The sequence below is a fragment of the Marmota marmota genome, unplaced genomic scaffold (assembly GCF_001458135.2).
Source record: "Marmota marmota marmota unplaced genomic scaffold, marMar, whole genome shotgun sequence".
Taxonomy (NCBI): Eukaryota; Metazoa; Chordata; class Mammalia; order Rodentia; family Sciuridae; genus Marmota; species Marmota marmota.
In genome coordinates this window covers 137,927-156,769 of record NW_026000075.1, presented here as the reverse complement: position 1 = coordinate 156,769, position 18,843 = coordinate 137,927, and the positions used below count along the sequence as shown (strand labels likewise).

Below are 18,843 nucleotides of genomic sequence, written 5' to 3'. Positions count from 1 at the left end.
ACAGATGCAACAGAAGGATCTGTCACTTAGGCCTCAACAACTGCACCTGTAGCGACTGCTAATCAGCAGTGGACCAGGATCTCCATTCCTAGGTATTGTGTCACTCACAGTCCTCTGTTAATAGAACCAATACAGCACCAGCTGTGAGCCAGGCACTAACAACACACTTTACAGATTAATTGGTTTACTTACTTAAATAATGGGAGAAAGGGGATAAACCTAGCACTCAAATGAGCCCCTCCCACCAGCCCTGCCCTCCCATGCCCACTACATCACACCTGACTGCCCAGGAAACATCTGGGGACAAGAGGCTAAGAGAAACCAGCTGCTGGGCTGGTGCAAAGCCACTTGAGGTCACACTGCCTCTCACTTTTCCATCTTACTGATGGAGAAATACATTCCCATTCCGTACTTTGTCCTGTGCTACAGTGATGCTAAACCTGACCCAGACCAACAACTTCAGTGTCACAGTCTTGTCCACTAATTAAGAATGAATAAAAGACATTTGAAAAGTAGACAGAAGAATTTTTGGAGGAGCTTTAAAGTTTTTAAGAATCAAGAACACTAAAACAATATCCAACTCCCTAGCAGTCGATTAATGGAATTTAAAAAGCAATTGAATACAGGTTGAACATCCCTAATCTGAAAATACAAAATCCAAAACATTTTAAGGACTGACATGACACCACAAGTGAAAAGACCCACACCATGAAGCTTTGTTTCATGCACAAGATTATTTTTTAAAATTGTATGAAATTAACTTCAGGCTACATGTATAAGGTGCATATGAAAATAAATAAATTTCATGTTTCAACTTGGGTCCCATCCCTAAGACATGTCATTATGTATATGAAAATCTTCTAAAATATGAAAAAATATGAAATCTGAGACACTTTCTAGTTCTAAGAATTTTAGATAAGGGATACTCAACCTTCATCTCATTTCTTTGTTTCCTTTTTCTTTTTCTATTTTTAGTACTGGGGGATTGAACCCAGAGCCTTACACATACCAGGCAAGCACTCTACCATTGAGCTACAATCCCAGCCCCTTTGTATCTTATTTCAACCATAAAATAATTGAGATTATAACATACATTGCTGGATTTATGTTGGAAAACTAGTACTTCTGTATAACTCAGAAAATGAGGCCGGTAGTTTCCTTTCAGAAAATATTTTTATAATATTTTACCCTGTGATTATTCAACACTTATATGGTAGATTCCATATAAAACACTTCATATACATTTCTCCCTTCACCCTCAGAACATCTCTAAGGGTGATAATGAACTAGCTCTGAAAGGGTTTTTCCAAAGGCAAGCAGAGCCCAAACTTGAACCCAGCTTATTTTGAACACCAACATCTTCACCACTGCATATATATAGTCTTCAATATAAAGTCATTTAAACCTTCATTGTCTTTTACCCATTAATTCTGTATCTTGAAAATGTATTATAAGAACATAATAAAATAAAAACATTCTATGTAACAATGTAGACTTGTAATATTATCTTTAATAGTGAAAAAATGGAAGCAATCATTTATACAGTTATGAAGTCCACATCTACAGAAAATTATTTAAGATACAATGCCAAGAACACTAAAATCATTGAAGCCAGGTTGAAGAAAAAAAGTATGTGGTATGTTTGTACACGTGTGCCCAGGTATATGACAGTGTTGGAACCACATGTGGTTACTCCTCCTTAGTTTACAAGCAGAAAAAAATGTGCTCTGATAATCTATATTTTTTGCACTAGTATATTTATTGAAGAATAATTTACATGCAGTAAAATGCACAAATCTTAGATGTACAGCTTGATGAATTTTGACAAATATATACACTAATGTAACCTTATTGCAAATCATGATACAGAAAATTTTCATCCTCCCAGAAAGTTTCCTCGTGTCCCCTGCCCCAGGCCCTGCCCTATGGAAGGCTCCACACAGCACAATCTCCCTCCATAAACATTTGTATGGAAGACCACACAGGTGCTTCTGTCTTGATCCAGAGCTCAGCGCTGGCAGGGGACACAGTAGTCCTGCATATCCACCCTCTTACACCGCTCAGGCCCAAGGAGGAACTCCACATCTCTTGGTCTATGTCCTCAAAAGAAAAGATGACTACATCCAAATGTTATGAAGGTCTGTGGGCTGTGCCACCGCTGACATCATGGACACACACTGCTTCAGAGGACAGGGAGGATCTGAGCACCGGAAGTGCTTAGGTAAGAGAAAAGACAAAGTAATCAACTTGTGAAACTCTTTCTCTCATGTGACATGAATGCTGTAGATTCTTGTACAATAAAGTATCATGTCCAGTATTACCAAGGATCAACGTTCTCACTTTTCTTTTTCTTCTAATTCATGATGCAAATATACACAAATTTTGAACTCATCAAATACAACTATCTTTTACTTAGATTACAGCCATTTTAGATCACTGTTCTCAACAGAGTTTAAATCATGTGAAAATCTCAAATTATAACAGCATAGCAATTTTGCTGACATGAAGGCAAGAGAAAATATATTTTAGGAAGTAACTGCTAACCTTATGGGTAAATATACATTATTTATTCAAGGACCACTGATCCATCAACAACACTCACAGGCAATAATTCAGTTCAGTCATCTTTGATATTTTCTGATTTTCAGTCATATAAAAACTATATATATATATACACACACACACACACACACACACACACATATATGTGCATTGTATCATTCTGGTGATATTTTTGTCAAGAGAGGAAAATAAAATATATTAAGCTATATAAATAAGATCATATGGCTATATGAAATAAAATATACTAAAAATATATTCCATTTAACAGCGACAGTGTTATGTGGCTTTTTATTTTTACTCTTGCCTCAGGATTTCCAAATCTTGGCGAGGAGTCTATTTAAAATAGTGCTTTCAGAATGGATATGTTATTAGGCATATACAGGTCTGGTTTTTAAATATGTATCCACATCTCTTTTCTCCTTTTTGCTCACTAAAGTCAAATTTGGTATTTTTTTTTTAGAGCTTCTTAGTTTCTGCTGGTATTTTACATTGTAACCTTATGTGAGACCTGAGGTAATATTTCCCTGAGGCTGAGGCCAGAGTTTCCATGTGCTACAGTGTCTACACCCCACAGTGGTCTGTGTGCTATAGGCTAAGTTCCCAGCTTGGCGCTATAGGGAGATGTGGGAACTTTCAGAGGTGGGGCCTAGTGGAAGGTCTTATAGCCACTGGGGGTTTACACTCAAAGGGAATAGTGGTACCTCAAGTCCCAGTGCCAAACAGTGCCAAACAGTGTGTGTGTGTGTATGTGTATATATATATAGTTTTTATATGACTGTTTCCACGTTTTTGTGTCCCACCACATGCTCCCCTCCATGATGTGCTGCCTTGCTACAGGCCCAAAGCAGCAAGGCTAATCAATCACAGACTGAAACCTCTAAAACTGTTAGGGTAAATAAACCTTTCCTACTTATAAGCTGATCATCGGGTATTTTCTTATGGTAACGTAAAGCTGACTAACACCCTATGCAAAGAGGCCCTTTAGCAGCAATAACTGGAAGCAGCATTCTGGCCACTTTGATAGCAACCCGATAATTCCAGAATTGGCAAACAAGCCCCACTGTCTAGGTAATAAGAAGCAATCAAGGCCCTGGAAGAGATTCTCAAAATGCCTAGTCCCTTCAGAAAGATTTTCTGTTTTATCACTAGATTTCAAAGTGCTCCATCTGTATTTTATACTACCCAAAGCAAGAGCTTCAGAAATCATTCTGATCCTTAAAATGCAGATTGCTTCAGTGGAACTTGAGGTGGGCCAGAGATTCTGCATTTGTTATAAGCTCTCCTAATGTTGCTGTGTGAACCTGGAAGCAAATATCCACTGGATACCAACTCCCTAGACTATTTTTTAAAAATTTATGTTCAATTAGTTTGTAAGTTTAACAAGTCGTGAATAATCAGCATTATCTGCCAAAGCCATTAATTTACAAATTTCATTTATCTGAATCTTTCAAACATTGTATGTATCTAACAAAGAAAAGTTAAAACCTAAGTAATATCTTTCTCAACACTTCAACTGTTTTAAATCCAATCCAGCATCCTTGCAGGATTGGCTCCAAGACCCGCATAGATACCAACATCTGCAGATGCTCAAGGGTCTCATGTAAAATGGTGTGATGCCAAGCCTGTTCTTGATCCTTACCTATTGCTTATGAAAATGGAGCTCACGGGGGAAAACTGTTGTTGGGTTGTCCACTAGTCTGTTTCTCTTACTGCCCAAACAAAATAATCCTTTGTTCTTGAAACAAAGGACTAGAAGGTGTGAACTTTTGGCTTAACATTTTCTTCTCTGCTGATTGAAGGCAATAAGGCAACCCTGGATTGAGACTCTGCTTACCTCTCCTTCCAGAACACCTCAAGCCCTTCCTACTGCTTATCATGGGCCCCCTTACAGTCTATGCCCTCCATCCTCCGCCCACGTCCAGCCCTGTATTCCATCAAGTCCATTGTCTGGAAACAGTGCCAAGGGCCAAGTAACAAAATGGTGAGAAGAGTAGGGAGACTGAACCAAGAAACAGGGGAACAGAAATATAGAGGCAACCAGGTAAAAACGGAGATAGATACTGCAATGGTGCACCTAGAGCCACCAGAAGGTATGAGAGATGAGAAACTGAATCTACCCGGAGCCTCTAGGAAGCAGACTGGCCAATAGCCTGATTTTAGACTTCTGGCCTCTGGACTCTGAGAAAATAAATAAATGTCCGTTGTTGTAAGCCATCAAGTTGGTGGTCATTTGTTACAACAGTCATTAATACAATAACAACAAATTCAAAACAGACAATTCACAGAAGAAACACAGCCAATGAATATATATCTAAAGCACGTTTGGCTTCATGTCTCCATCATTTCTGCTGCTAAAAAAAATACCTTAGATTGGGTAATTTATAATGAATAGAGCCAAACACTGTGGTACATCCCAGGAGCTTAGGAGGCTGAGGCAGGAGGATCACAAGTTCAAAGCCAGCCTCAGCAATGGTGAGGTGCTAAGCAACTCAGTGAGACCCTGTCTCTAAATGAAATACAAAATAGAGCTGAGGATGTGGCTCAGTAGTTGAGTGCCTCTGAATTCAATTCCTAGTATCCCAAAATATAAATAAATAAATAATATAAATTTCCTCACAGTTCTAAAGGCTGGGAAATTCACAATTAAAGCACCAGCATATTTGATGTCTGGTAAGGACTTGGTCTCTGCTTCCACGATGGTGCCTTCTTGCCTCATGTGGTGGAAGAGCAAAGGGATAAACCCTATATCCTTACGTGGCAGCAGGGACAGAAAGATGAGGCTTCTTTTAGATGGGCAGTAATCCTACCTCACAAGGGTGGAGCCTTCAAATGATTAACACCTCCTAGAGGCTCCACCTGCTAATACCATCACACTGGGGCTTAGGTTTTGACTTAGAAAATTTGAACATATGTTCAAACCAAAGGATCAAAACAAAATGAGACATTTCACTTTTTTAAATTTAATAAAATGAGACATTTCTGCCTAATGAATTTGTTATTATTTTAAAGATTAATAACATATAGGGTTGGCAAGAGGGCAGGCAGGTTCTCTACGAGTAAAGCAAAATTGGTAAAAATCTGTTGATTCTTTTGGGGATAATATTAAATATGCAGTCTTCTAGCTAGGAAATTCCATGTTCGTGAATTTAATCCAAGATAATATCAACAATAGAGCAAAAATAAGTATGTACTGAGATATTTACTAATTTGTTTTTCTGTAACAAATGTCCATTAATAGGTGATTGGTTAAATATATAATGATACAGCCATAAAATAGAACACTGTGGAGCCATTAAATGAAATCAGACCTACCTGAATGCATTAAAGAAAGGAAGTTCAAACTACATTAATTTTTTTTCAATTTTAGATACAAAATAGAATATTATCATTTGTGTTAAGTTAATTCATATGTTTATATGAAGTAACTTCTTAGTTGAATATTTTTACATTAAGCAATTGAGGCAGAGATAGCTAGATGCCCACCAGAAGGTCTCAGCTCCTCTTCCACACAGTAGCATTATCACTGTAGGTGTCTACCCAGCCAAGGTCTCAATCTCCCACCCATTGCCAGTCATGGTCATGTGGCCAGTGAATGCCAATAGGTTGAGCATTGCTCCTGAGTCAGAGTGTTAAAGAAATAGGTGTGTCTTCGCTTTCTTTTCCCTCTTCTAAGCTACAAGGTGTCAACTCTGAGGTCAGATGGCAGACCCACAATATAGTATTTATATTATATATTATACACGTATACGAATACAGTATGAGCAGCCAGGGTCTCTCACAGGGTCTCTCATAGTAGGAGTAGCCAGGGTCTCCGAAATAATCTGAGGGAAAACAGTCCTCTGACCAAGAACAGTGTATAAGTTATACTAATCCACTGAAATCCATATCTTTATCCCTACTATAGGTATGCATTCATTTTATGTTTTACAAACATTTTTTTTCCTTTAAAAAGAGAATAGTTAACGGAAAAGCAAACCTTTAACTACTGACTCTCCCTGGCCTCCAACAATGACATATGGGTCTTATTAAACACATAAATCAGTGGATCATTTCCTGAGTTTCATTCTCCTAAAGAGGAATTAGTATTATTTCAAAAAGTCTACTGACAGCATCCCATTAATTTAAGATGAAAGTAGTATCAGAAAGGCCATTTAGATATCCACAAAGCATACATTGGTTCATTCATTGCTGTTTTGAGTCACAGATAAAATAAAATAGTCGAGCCAGGTGTGGTGGCACATGCCTGCAATTCCAGTGGCTCAGAAGACTAAAGCAGGAGCATCACAAGTTCAAGGGCAGGCTCAGTGACTTAGGGAGACTCTGAGTAACTTAATGAGGGCCTGACTCAAAATAAAAAAATAAAAAAGGGTTGTGGATGTGGCTCAGTGGTTGAGCACTCCTGGGTTCAATCCTTGGTATCAAATTAATTAATCAATTGATTAATAGTTCAGAATTAAAGCAAATACATAAACATTTCACAGCCTTCTTCAATGGGGGGTGGGGGGAGAAAGTGACAATGGTGTCTGTAATGTTGCAAGTTTAGGATTCAGAAATTCTTTTATTCTTTCAAATTACATATTTTCCTCACTATTAACAAAACTGGAGATGTATGCCCATTATGATTTAACTTTAGTAAATTTGAGGAATAACTTTTACCTAAATTCAAGCCCTGTAAAGATATTTGTGTGTACAGTTGAACACGTTTTAAGTATGGAACAGAAAATCTGATTATAATTTTCCTTTCATAAGTAGCAAATATAAAGTATCACTTGCTCTTGAAAATATAGTATTTATATTATATATTATACATGTATATGAATACAGTATGAGCATGAATCATATGTCAATCAGAAAGTATACTGCAATGAATTTATTTTAAAAGCACACTTCTCCATTTAGGAACCCAGGTTTCAAATGTAAATAAAGAATAATGAGAGAAACAATGAATCCTACTATTATATATAGTTAAAATGCACCAATAAAAATTATAAAGAAAAAAGATTTGAAAAAATAATGGAAGAGACAGAAACATTTGCTTTAATACCTTTTATACCCTATAATCCCAGGGAATGAGTATATTAAAATATTTTCAAGGCAAAAGAAAAAGAAAAAAAAAGAGAGAAAGAAACCTGGGAGTATAGCAATAAGCCCATTCACAAAAGAAGCAGCTTCAGCTCTTAGAGCACTGTCTTACCGGCTTGCAAATGCATGGAAAATATTCCTACTCAGACCAAATCTGTTACCAGCTCATGAATCCATCATGAAGCCTTCTAGACTTAATGATTTTTTTTTAAGGAACACGATTTTCATAACCTGGATTCTTATTTTCGTTTTATAAAAGCACTATATGTTAGTTCCTTTTTAAAATAGAAAATACAACTGAGCAAAAATAAGAAGACATCATTGTTTCACCCAAAACAAATCAGTTATTGAATGTAATATCCAATATGTACACCTCTAAGTACACATATATCTATGCTTTTAAAATAAGCTCACGCCTATTCACTCTACATTACAGCCTGACTTTTTTTTTCAGAATATTTGATCATCTCTTTTTACTATGACTCTATCTCAATAAATATTGTAAATGCTGATTGATACCTTTTTAAAAATCATTTTTAGACTCAGCAAGAAAATTTCAAAGTTAATAATTTTCAATATAAAATATCTTAGCTCAAGCATTCATCTGCTAAGATGAGGATAAATGACCAAACATACATAAAACAAATGCCTCCCCACCCTCCAGGTACCTTCTTGTGCCCTACATTCTAGCCTGACGCAGCTTCCTAGAAGACGGTGATATGCTCTCATCTCTGCCTCCGTTATCCGCACCAAGGTGTAAGGTAAGCATATGGGGTCTCTATTGTCACATCTTGCGCACCGAGTAGCCATGGGATGCCAGGAATCAATGCCCCCTTGCTCGCTCTCCATTCTGCTCCAGGCACTGCATTCACATAGTGTGTTTAATCCTCTCTCCTGGCTAATCTCTCTGAAATTCACTCAAGGTCATTTCATTGCTGAAAGCTGATCCTTTAGATTGGTGAGTGTTCACAGGATTACAGTCCCAACAGATTACCAGACTTCCTCATTTGGAGACAAAAAAGGAAGTTAGAGGATAAGGATATTGGGTTGGAAAGTAACATGCCAGAGCTGTTGACCATAGTTTTTTATTTTTCTATTTTTTAGAAGTATCATAGCATAACACATTAAGATATTTGAAATATAATAATAGGGATAAATTTTTTAAAGGTTGCTGTTTAGTCATTCATTCAGTCATTCATTTGCAATGCTGGGCATTGAACGCAGGGGCTTGTACATGCTAGGCAAGCACTCTCCCACTGAGCTACATCCATGATCCTTTTTAAATTAATTAATTTTGAGACAAGGTCTTGCTAAATTGCTGAGACTGGCCTTAAACTTGTGATCCTCCTACTTCAGCCTCCCAAGTATCTGGGGTCACAGGTGTGTACCACCAGTGTCCCCCTTAAAGGATGCTCTTAAAATATAAACATATATGTAATTTTTTCCAGGTCACAATTCTGTTCTTCTATCCTTTCTACCTCTCCATGATGCTAAGAAAAGAAATCCAGACAACAGAGTTTACCATCTCAGTAGGGAACTAGGTTGGCACAGAAAATAAGGTTCAAATTCTGAAATGGGATTTAGAGTATCTCTCACACTACTCTTAAGTATCATGACAAATATTCTTTGCCTCCCATGATGTGACCAACATTTCACTTGGTATCATGTGAGGAAAAGTGAGTTCACCTTTTACAACTGCACTGTGCAAAGAAGATGGTGTGCACTCAGAGACAGGCTGCTTTTTCTTAATTCATTTTATGTAGGTTCTTCATGTGATTATTATTGTGCTCCAAGAATTTTTTAAAGGAGCACAATGTCAAATAGCCATTAAGTAAGTAATAACTTTTGTATACAATTGTCTTGTGAACTAAAGTTCTCTAAAGAAGCCACATCTATACTGAAGAGCCTGCAGAATGTGTGATGGTGGCTCAGCAAGACACCATGATTGTGAAGAGATGGCATGCCGCATATCAAGAGTCAAAGTTACTTAGCACTATATTTAGTCCCTTTAATAGCTGCTTACCATTAATCTCTGTATCTGCCCTAACATCCTGGTGACTACTAGCTAAAACTAAATTTCACATAGCCTCCACCAACCCTAAAACTACAAGTGAGATGATATCTGAATCCTATAGAAAAGATGTCCCTGCTCTGCTGCAGCCCACCTATCTGATGACCCCACCAATGTGTTTGGTAAATAATTGATTCAAGACTTTCTTTTGTTCAGTGACTGAAAGTTCAGCAACTTTTCCATGGAGCATGTAATTTGGAGTAACCTGAATTCATGTTCCCCAGCTTTGATCACTCACATTTGGCTCAGAATAAACTATTATTTCCTTTGAAGCAGAATTATTTTATTTTGATAGTCTAGTTTTTATTGGTATCATTCAAGCTAAAATTTTACAGTAAAGTTTGCAAGCGGCCAAAGAGATACTGGAAGATTGGGGTTTTTAAAAAATGTTATTCATTTTATTTTTACTGAGGGGGTTAAAATAGACACATATTGAAATGTTTATACCTAAAGTATACATTTCAGACAGTTCTGACAAAAGGACATACCCATGTAGTCCATTTCCTGTTCAAGACATAGACCATTTCCATCGTCCCAGAAGTTATCATGTCCTCCCAGACAACCCTGGTTCCTAATCCCTAAGCAACCACTTTGTGATTTGTTTGACTGTTTGCTTTGTAGCTTTTGGGACTGAACCCAGGGCTCCTTTCTCTCCAGATAATGCTTTTGAGCTTTATCCATGACAACATGGATGAAGTACATCTGTAATTCCTTTATTTTTATGGCTGAATTGTAGCTATTGTATGTACAGTTACAGTTTGTTCCTTCTCCTGCTGATGAACATTAGGGTGATTTTCCAATTTAGAGTATGAACAAGTTACTATGAACTTATGTAATGAACAAGCTATCTTGTGGTATGAATCTGATTTATGTGAATACATGGTTTCATATCTCTTGGATAAATATCTAGAAGTGGTACTCCTGACTCAGATGGTAAGTATATAACCAACTTATAAGAAACTGCCAAATCTTTTCCCAAAGGGGTTGTACCAGAAAGACTTTTTTAAAAAATACATGATGGCAGAATGCAATTCGTTTCATATTACACATATAGAGCACAATTTTTCGTCACCGATTGTACACAAAGTATTTTCACACCATTCGTGTCTTCACACATGTACTTAGGGTAATGATGTCTAACTCATTCCACCATCATTCCTACTTCCTTGCCCCCTCCCTTCTCCTCCCTCCCCTTTGCCCTATCTAAAGTTCCTCCATTCCTCCCATGCTCCCCCACATCGCTATTATGAGTCAGCATCCTCATATCAAAGAAAACATTTGGCCTTTGGTTTTATATTGTCCAACTCCATCCTCTTTTTTGTAATCCTCAAAGCCTGTTCTTGGTTGGTATTAACTGAACATAAGTACTTCAAGAAAATAACAAAATTAAGAGGAATAAATTCAATATAACTTTGACTTTAAGATTTAGAAAAGTTCCTTTTCTTTACTATTAAGTATTGTGAATATGTTGACTTAGGCAAAATGCAAAGTCTGAAAGTATTCTATTACTGAGGGGTAAATAAACCAATTTTCAAACTGTAGCTTGTCAGATGTGGCCTATTTTCTAGTTATGCCCATTTTCTAGTTATACCCATTTACATTTGCAGCAGCAATATATAAAAGTACTTGATTTCACAGAGCGAGGTTATCTTGTGGTTTGTTCCCACCAAAACTCATGTTGAAATTTAATTGTCAATGTAACAGTATTGACATGTGGAGGGGACTTCAGGAGGTATTTGATTCATGGAGGCTCCATCCCTGAAAGGATTAATTAATTCCCACTACAGTAGGTTAGTTTTCATGACAGTGGTTTAAGAAGCATCTGGCCCCCTTTATCCCAATCCTCTTTCACACATGTCTGTGTGTTCTTCCACTTCTCATCATGAGTTAAAGCAGCTTGCGGTCCTCATCAGAAGTCAAATAGATTTTGTTGCCATGTTCTTGGACTTCCCAGAATCAATCTCTTTCCTTTATAAATTACCCTGTCTTAGGTATTGTTATAGCAGCTGAAAATGAACTAAGAAAGGCTTTCTTTCTTAATAGATGTTAACTTCTTTACCCTTTGTTTCAGTCAGCTTTTTCACTGCTGTAACCAAAATACCTGATAAGAACAATTTTAAAGGAGGAAAAACTTATTTGGCGCACACAGTTTCAGAGGTTTCTATCCAGAGAGCCAGCTCCATTGCTCTAGGACTGAGATGAAGCAGAACATCATGGTAGAAGAGTATGGTGGAAGAAAGCAGCTCAGGATACCACGTCCTGAAGCAGAAAGAGACTCTGCAAATGAAGATGAAGTACAGACCCCGAAGGCATGTCCCCAGAAACACACCTCCTCCAGCCACACTGTACCTGCCTACTGTTATTACCCAGCTAATTCCTATCAGGAGATTAATGCACTGACTAGGTAAAAACTCTCATTACCCAATCATTTCACCTCTAAATTTTCTTGCATTGTCTTGTGCATGAGCTTTTGAGGGACTCCTCATATCTAAACCATAACACCCTTACATGCAGATATGAATATACTGGAAAGCTTGGTGGTATCATAGCACTACTGAACATAAGAGCTAGCTTTGCCAACTGTGTAAGCTCACAATGGTAGTGTCCATGTAACTGCACATACTCAGCAATGACCATACAATGTCAGCTAACAGACCAGCAGGGAGAAATAGACTATAAAATTTTGGAAACTTTCCCTGTTTGATTATACCTGAATCTATTATATGAATAAATAAATTATAAATCCTATATTCCATGGATTGACCTTTATTATTTGACCCAGATAAAGTAGCCGTTAAAGGACTAAATTTTCTTTATGTTTAACAGTGGATTCTGAAACAAATGGGGAACCGAGTAATTGCTTAGGAAAGAGTTGATTATTCAATAGTAATGGCCATGAGAATGGACTATCTGCTCTCTTTCCCCCAAAAAAACTAGACACACACACACACACACACACACACACACACACACCCTCATTTTTAGCATTTTTGAAATTTAGTTATTTTTTCTTGCCTAGTCTTTTGAGGGTTAGGACTTTGGATTTATATATTTGAGATTTGTTTTCATTTGTTTCTTTTTTCTCTTTCTTTTCTTCTGTTCACAGACAAAATTATTTTGTTCTTTCTCCCTTTGTTTTTCTCCTATTTTATTCTTCTCCTTCCTTACAATCATCACCTGCTACATTTCTTCTGCATTTTCTCTGTTCATTTTTTGAAAATTTAAACTTTCTTCTACCTTCCTAGCACATTTTCTTTTCTCTTAATTTATTGCATTTTTACCATCTTTTAGAACTAATTGGCTCCTGTAACTCCTGCCCCCCCCCATTCATGCTGTTGCAATTATTACTGCCCTGGATGACAAGTTGGCACCTGTTGCTTAATTTAATGCCAGATCTAGTTTATGGTTAGTTATTGCTTTTGCTGTTGGCAATTGCTGACCCCACCATTTCTGTTTTTGTGGCAATTAACATTGTAGATATCGTAGTAGAACTAGGTATTTATTTTAATGATGTATATTGTTCACATTGGTTGTTACTATTGTTTGTTTCCCTCTAGAAACCTACAGGGACACTTCAAGTTCAGAGTAGAGACTCTGCCACTGAACTAAACTCAGCCAAAAAAAGCATAACTTGCTCCACACACCGATTAATGGATTAATGACAAACTTCAGTTATACTTTAAAACAAAGGAAAAAAGAAACAAAAATCCAAACTAATGACCAGGCCCCAAAGAGAAAAGGTCCCACTCACAGACATCCACTGCAAAAACAGAGTTAATACAAAGGCTATGGATACAACACCTACAAGGGGTCTCAAACTAGATCACTCTAGGACACTTTGGCAAGTGAAGACTGTGCCCTAAAAAGGCCCACACATTAGAGTGGAAGAGAAATCCCTCCAACACCTGCATAAAACCCAACACATAAATACAAGTAATATGAAAAAAACAAGGTAACATGACACCTCCAAAAGTTCATAATTCACCAGCAACTGACCCCAAACATATTGAAGTGGATGAAATGTCTGATAAAAAAATTCAAAAGAATGATTATAAGAATGATCAATGATTTCCAAAAGACCACAGAAAACAACTGAATGAATTAAGGAAGTCAGTATGGAATATGAATGAGAAATTCAATAAGGAGATTGAAATAATGTTCAATTAAAGTCTCTAGTAGAGCAGACCATGCTGAAGACAGAATCTCAGAGCTGGAAGACAAATTGGCAAGCTGTTAGAGTCTGTAAACAAGTCAGGATGGCGCCTGGAAAATGTTAGAGTCTGTAAACAAGTCTGGATGGTGCCTGGCAAAATGCCAGAGGGAGTGGTTTGAGAAGTAACAAAAGCGAGCCATTAAGTGTGGAGATTCCTTATTGGTTGACTGATGTATCTAGTTTATGCTAATTAGATAAGCTCTGTGGAATGTATAAATACTGCTCCTGTCCTGCAATAAACGGCTTCCACTCCTGCTGTATCAATCTACACAAGTTGTTCGTCACCCCCCCGGTTATTTTGCTGCAGCCGGACTGCAGCAGCAAGCCTTGAACATTCAGACAATATTAAAGAAAATAAAAGAAATAACCATGAATCAGAATATAGAAGGACAACATTAAGAAATCAAATTTAAGAATCTTTGAAATTGAGGAGGGTTGTGAGATGCAGGCTAATGAAATGAACAACCTCTTCAAGGAAATATTAATAGAAAAATTTCCAAACCTTGAGAATGAGATGGACATACATACATACATATAGGATGTAATTAAAGAAGATTAAAAAAAAAAGAACTTCTCCACGACACATTATAATTGAAATATCTAACATGCAGAACAATGATAGAATTTTTAAAGCCTCAAGAGAAAAACCTCAGAACACATTTTGAGGCAAGCCAATCAGAATCACTTTGGATTTCTCAGCACAATCTCTAAAAGCCAGGAGGGGTTGGAATGATGTGTTCCAAGTTCTGGATAAAAAACAAAGAACTATCAACCAAGATTGCTACATCCAGCAAAGACATCCTTCAAAAATCAAAGAAGAAATAAAAACCTTCCTAGATAAGCAGAAACTGAAAGAACTCATGACTTCTAAACTGGCATTATAGAAATTACTTAAAGAAATATTCCACACAGAAGAAATAAAAATAAACCCCAGAGCTCACAAACAAATCTCACTGGAAGAGAAGCTAAGCAAATGAGAAACAGGACCAAATTAGATATTATAAATAAGTCAAAATGGCAAAAATTAATAAACAACTCTCTACAATAACATTGAATGTAAATGGTCTCAAATTTCAAATTTAAAGACACAGGCTCATGGAATGAATTAAACACCAAGACCCAATTATATGTTGTTTGCAAGAGATGTACGCTACAAGCAAAGACAGTCACTGGCTGAAAGTGAAAGGATGGAAACTGATATACCTTGCAAAACAAGCAGGAGCTACTCCCATATCTGACAAAGTTGACATCAAATCAAAATTAATCAGAAGAGACAAAAAGGTCACTTTACACTGCTAAAGGAAACAATCCAAGAAGAAGATTATAACAATAAAAAATTATTTATGCCCCAAACATGGGTGCAACTAATTTCATAAAAGAGACACTGCTCAAACTGAAGCCTCAGATAGACCCCAGCAGAATAATACTGGGTGATTTCAACACACCACTCTTACCATTAGATAAGTCATCCAGTCATAAACTCAGAAAAAACTCTTGAATTTGAAAATTATGGACTTAACAGACACCTATAGAATATTTCATCCAACAAAGTTAAAATATCAACTCTTCCCAAATTAAGTTAAAGTCAATAAAATTCTATTTAAAATTACATTCTTTTGAATTTTTTATCTGGCATTTCATCCACTTCAATATGTTTGGGGTCAGTTGCTGGTGAATTATGAACTTTTGGAGGTGTCATGTTACTTTGTTTTTTCATATTACTTTTATTCCTGTTGGGTTTTATGCAGGTGTTGGAGGGATTTCTCTTCCACGCTAATGTGTGGGCCTTTTTAGGGCACAGTCTTCACTTGCCAAAGTGTCCTAGAGTGATCTAGCTTGAGACCCCTTGTAGGTGTTGTATCCACAGCCTGTGTGTTAACTCTCTCTGATTTGCAGTGGATGTCCATGAATGGACCTTTTCTATTTGGGGCTTGGTCATTAGTTTGGATTTTTGTTTCTTTTTCCTTTATTTTAAAGTATAACTGAAATTTGTCATTAATCTGTTTGTAGATATAAAGGGAATTTTTAAAATGATTATAAAGTTTATTTAAAAGAATTTTAAAAGATTTTCAGTTAAGATTTTTTTTAAAAGTTCATGAAAAAAATGAAATTTCACCTAGCATATGTTTAACTTTGTTAGAAACTGCTGACTATTTTCCAGAGTGGTAGTACCATCTGATATTCCCACCAACAGTGTGTCAGACATCCAGTCCCTCCTTACCCTTGTCATGGCTTGGTATTATCACTTTTAGCCACTCTACTAGGTATGCAATTTCCCTGATGCCTACTGATGCTGAGCATATTCTTGTATATTTATTTGCCATCTGTGTATCTTCTTTAGTAAAATGTCCATTCAATTTTTTTACCCTTTTTTTAATGTTGGGTTATTTGGCACAGTTATTGATAAGTTTGAGAGTTCTTTAAATATTCTGGATGGAAGTCCTTGGTTAGATAGATGATTCACAAGCAGTTATTCCAGTTAATACATTGTCTTTTCATTCTCTTAACAGATCTTGTATCAGAAAAATAAATTCTGATGAAGAATAATCCATCAAATTTTTCTTTGAGGTACTATACTTTCAGTGTTGTCCTAAGAAATCTTTGTCCAACCAAGATCACAAAGATTTTCTTTTATGTCTTCTTCCTGATTATAAACTAGGTTTTACATTTAGATCCATAATCACTTTGAGTTAATTTCTGTATTTGAGGTGAGGCATACATAGAATAAGGCTCATTTTTTTTCTTGCACACAGACATCAAGTTGTTCCGGCACCATTTATTGAAAATGGCTTTATACCCTTCCCTAGTGAATTACTTTTGTGCCTTAGTCAAAAGTCAATAAGTCATATCTGTGTGGTATTATTTCTGGATTCTCTCCCTTGTTCCATTGATATGTATGTTCATCCTTTTACCCAAACCATACTGTCTTGATTACTCTCTGCCTTATAGTACGTCTTGAAATTAGGTGGTATTAGTCCTCTATATTAATACTTAAAAAAAAAAACCTTTGACAATTATAATTCCTTTTGCCTATTATAGTAGCTTTTAGCTGGTTCCATGTTTCTACAAAAATGTTTAATAGACTTTTTGATTAGAGTTGTATTTAATTTATAGATCAATTTAGGAAGAATTAACATATTTATATTGACTCTTACAAACACAGACCATGTATTAATTTTGTGAACACAGTTTTTAAAGCCCTTATGAAATACCACATAATATTCATTCCCCTCCCTATTTCTTCTGCTTCTCTAAGATTATACAAAAATCCTCAGAAAATAACCAGGAAACATGATCTTTCTCTTTAAAATCTGGATTAGTTATCTCAAGACACTGAAGGAGAAAATGCTTGCCCTGTACATGAAGGGCAAATCAGGTTGTAATGGAATTTTCCTTCTTACTTCTGCACCATATGTCAAGGTCTAAAACTCCATTTCACAGCCTCTGGGCTTTTCTCTCCCTTTCAAGCAAAGTTTCTTTTGCTTGCTAAAGGGATAAATAACACACTGGAAACAAAACAGAATAAAAAGCAGAAGCCTGAAAATGAAAAAGCTCCTGAGGCCCATCTTTCCAGTAACAACCAACCCTTCTTCACCAGTTGAGAAGGAAAAAGAGGAAAAGAAGGTAGGAGAAGGAAGTCACAGAAAAGGGAAGGTCAGATCCTTGAAACCCTCAGCAGCTAGGGTAGCCAGAGGACACTTTCAGGACAGGAATCCCTCCAGTTGCATTTCAAAGTGTCTGTGCTACTAGATCATAAGATTTCCTCTTCCATCTTTAGAAAATTCCCCTGCATCTTCCTATCTTCTGGGTGTATGGTTTTTGAGTTACTGAGGAAGAGTTGAGTTTTGCTACTAAATCAATCAGGTGCCAAAGAAAGACAGCAGCTGTGAAAGCCCAGAAGCAAAGAGGCCAGCGGAGCACAGAAGATAAGTCCAATGCTGGGGGTGAACATGGTGCAGGCTTGGGATGAGGAACTGGGGAATGAATGGTGGCTGACTTGGTCTAACTTATGTTTGCTGGATGCTTGTCTCCCCCATTAGATTGCAGGCTCCAGAAGGACATTCATTCATTCGTTTCTCCAAGCCCCCAGCACATCTGACGAGCCATGCAGGGCACTGGGGTTGCAGCAGTGAAGGCAGAGGCCTGGGCCTAAACTTCATGGAGGACTGTGGCCACAGGCAGGGGTCATGCCCACTCCTTCATGCCCTATCCACAACACTGGCCAGAGCCAAGCTCCCAGAGGCCCTTGTGAATGTGGTTAGTCATAAATTAGGGGTTAAATAAGATAAAACATGCACAAGTATCTCTTTTCACTCAGTGAATTAATTATAGTTTCCTGGGGAACAGAAAACAAAGCCTAAAATGAATTTAAATTGATCTGATAGCAGGTGAAAAAAACAGACACTCAAACCCAAACTTGGGCTGGAAAAGGGTCTGGGATCAGATAACTGAACAAAGAAACCCACAATTAACTAGATTCTTTAACCCACCGTGTTCAGATATTGGGACCTGTAGTTGTCCACATGTATATGCCTTGCACTTGAATCTCCCTCACAGTAAAAGTCCTTTAAATACAGAGTCTTCTTCACTAAATAAAAGTACATCATAGAGCTGTCACCTTGCCACTGTAACAAGAGGTTACAACCTTATGACATTTTTTTTTTCTTTTTTTAAACTCTGGTGCTTAGTCTAGAAAATGAAAGTAAGCAACACTCCTAAAAATTTCTTCCTTAAGAAAGACTTTTTTCTACCTGAGCATTCATATTTATTACCTCTGCATGTTTAAAGGTACAAAACAAACTCTTTAGTTTAACTCATAGTGTTTCTTTGGAAGAAAGTAACCATTAATAAATCAACATTTCAAGTGGCTTATAAAATACACTAAAGGACTAATGCTGTCAGCTCCGTTAGGCTT

At 36.9% G+C, this 18,843-nt stretch overlaps 1 protein-coding gene across 2 annotated transcripts in view; it reads right to left on the bottom strand.

Moving 5' to 3' along the window:
* Window positions 1-18,843, bottom strand: part of Mcf2l2 (MCF.2 cell line derived transforming sequence-like 2) — a 255,029-nt gene that overhangs the window by 228,389 nt on the left and 7,797 nt on the right. The window lies entirely within an intron of this gene.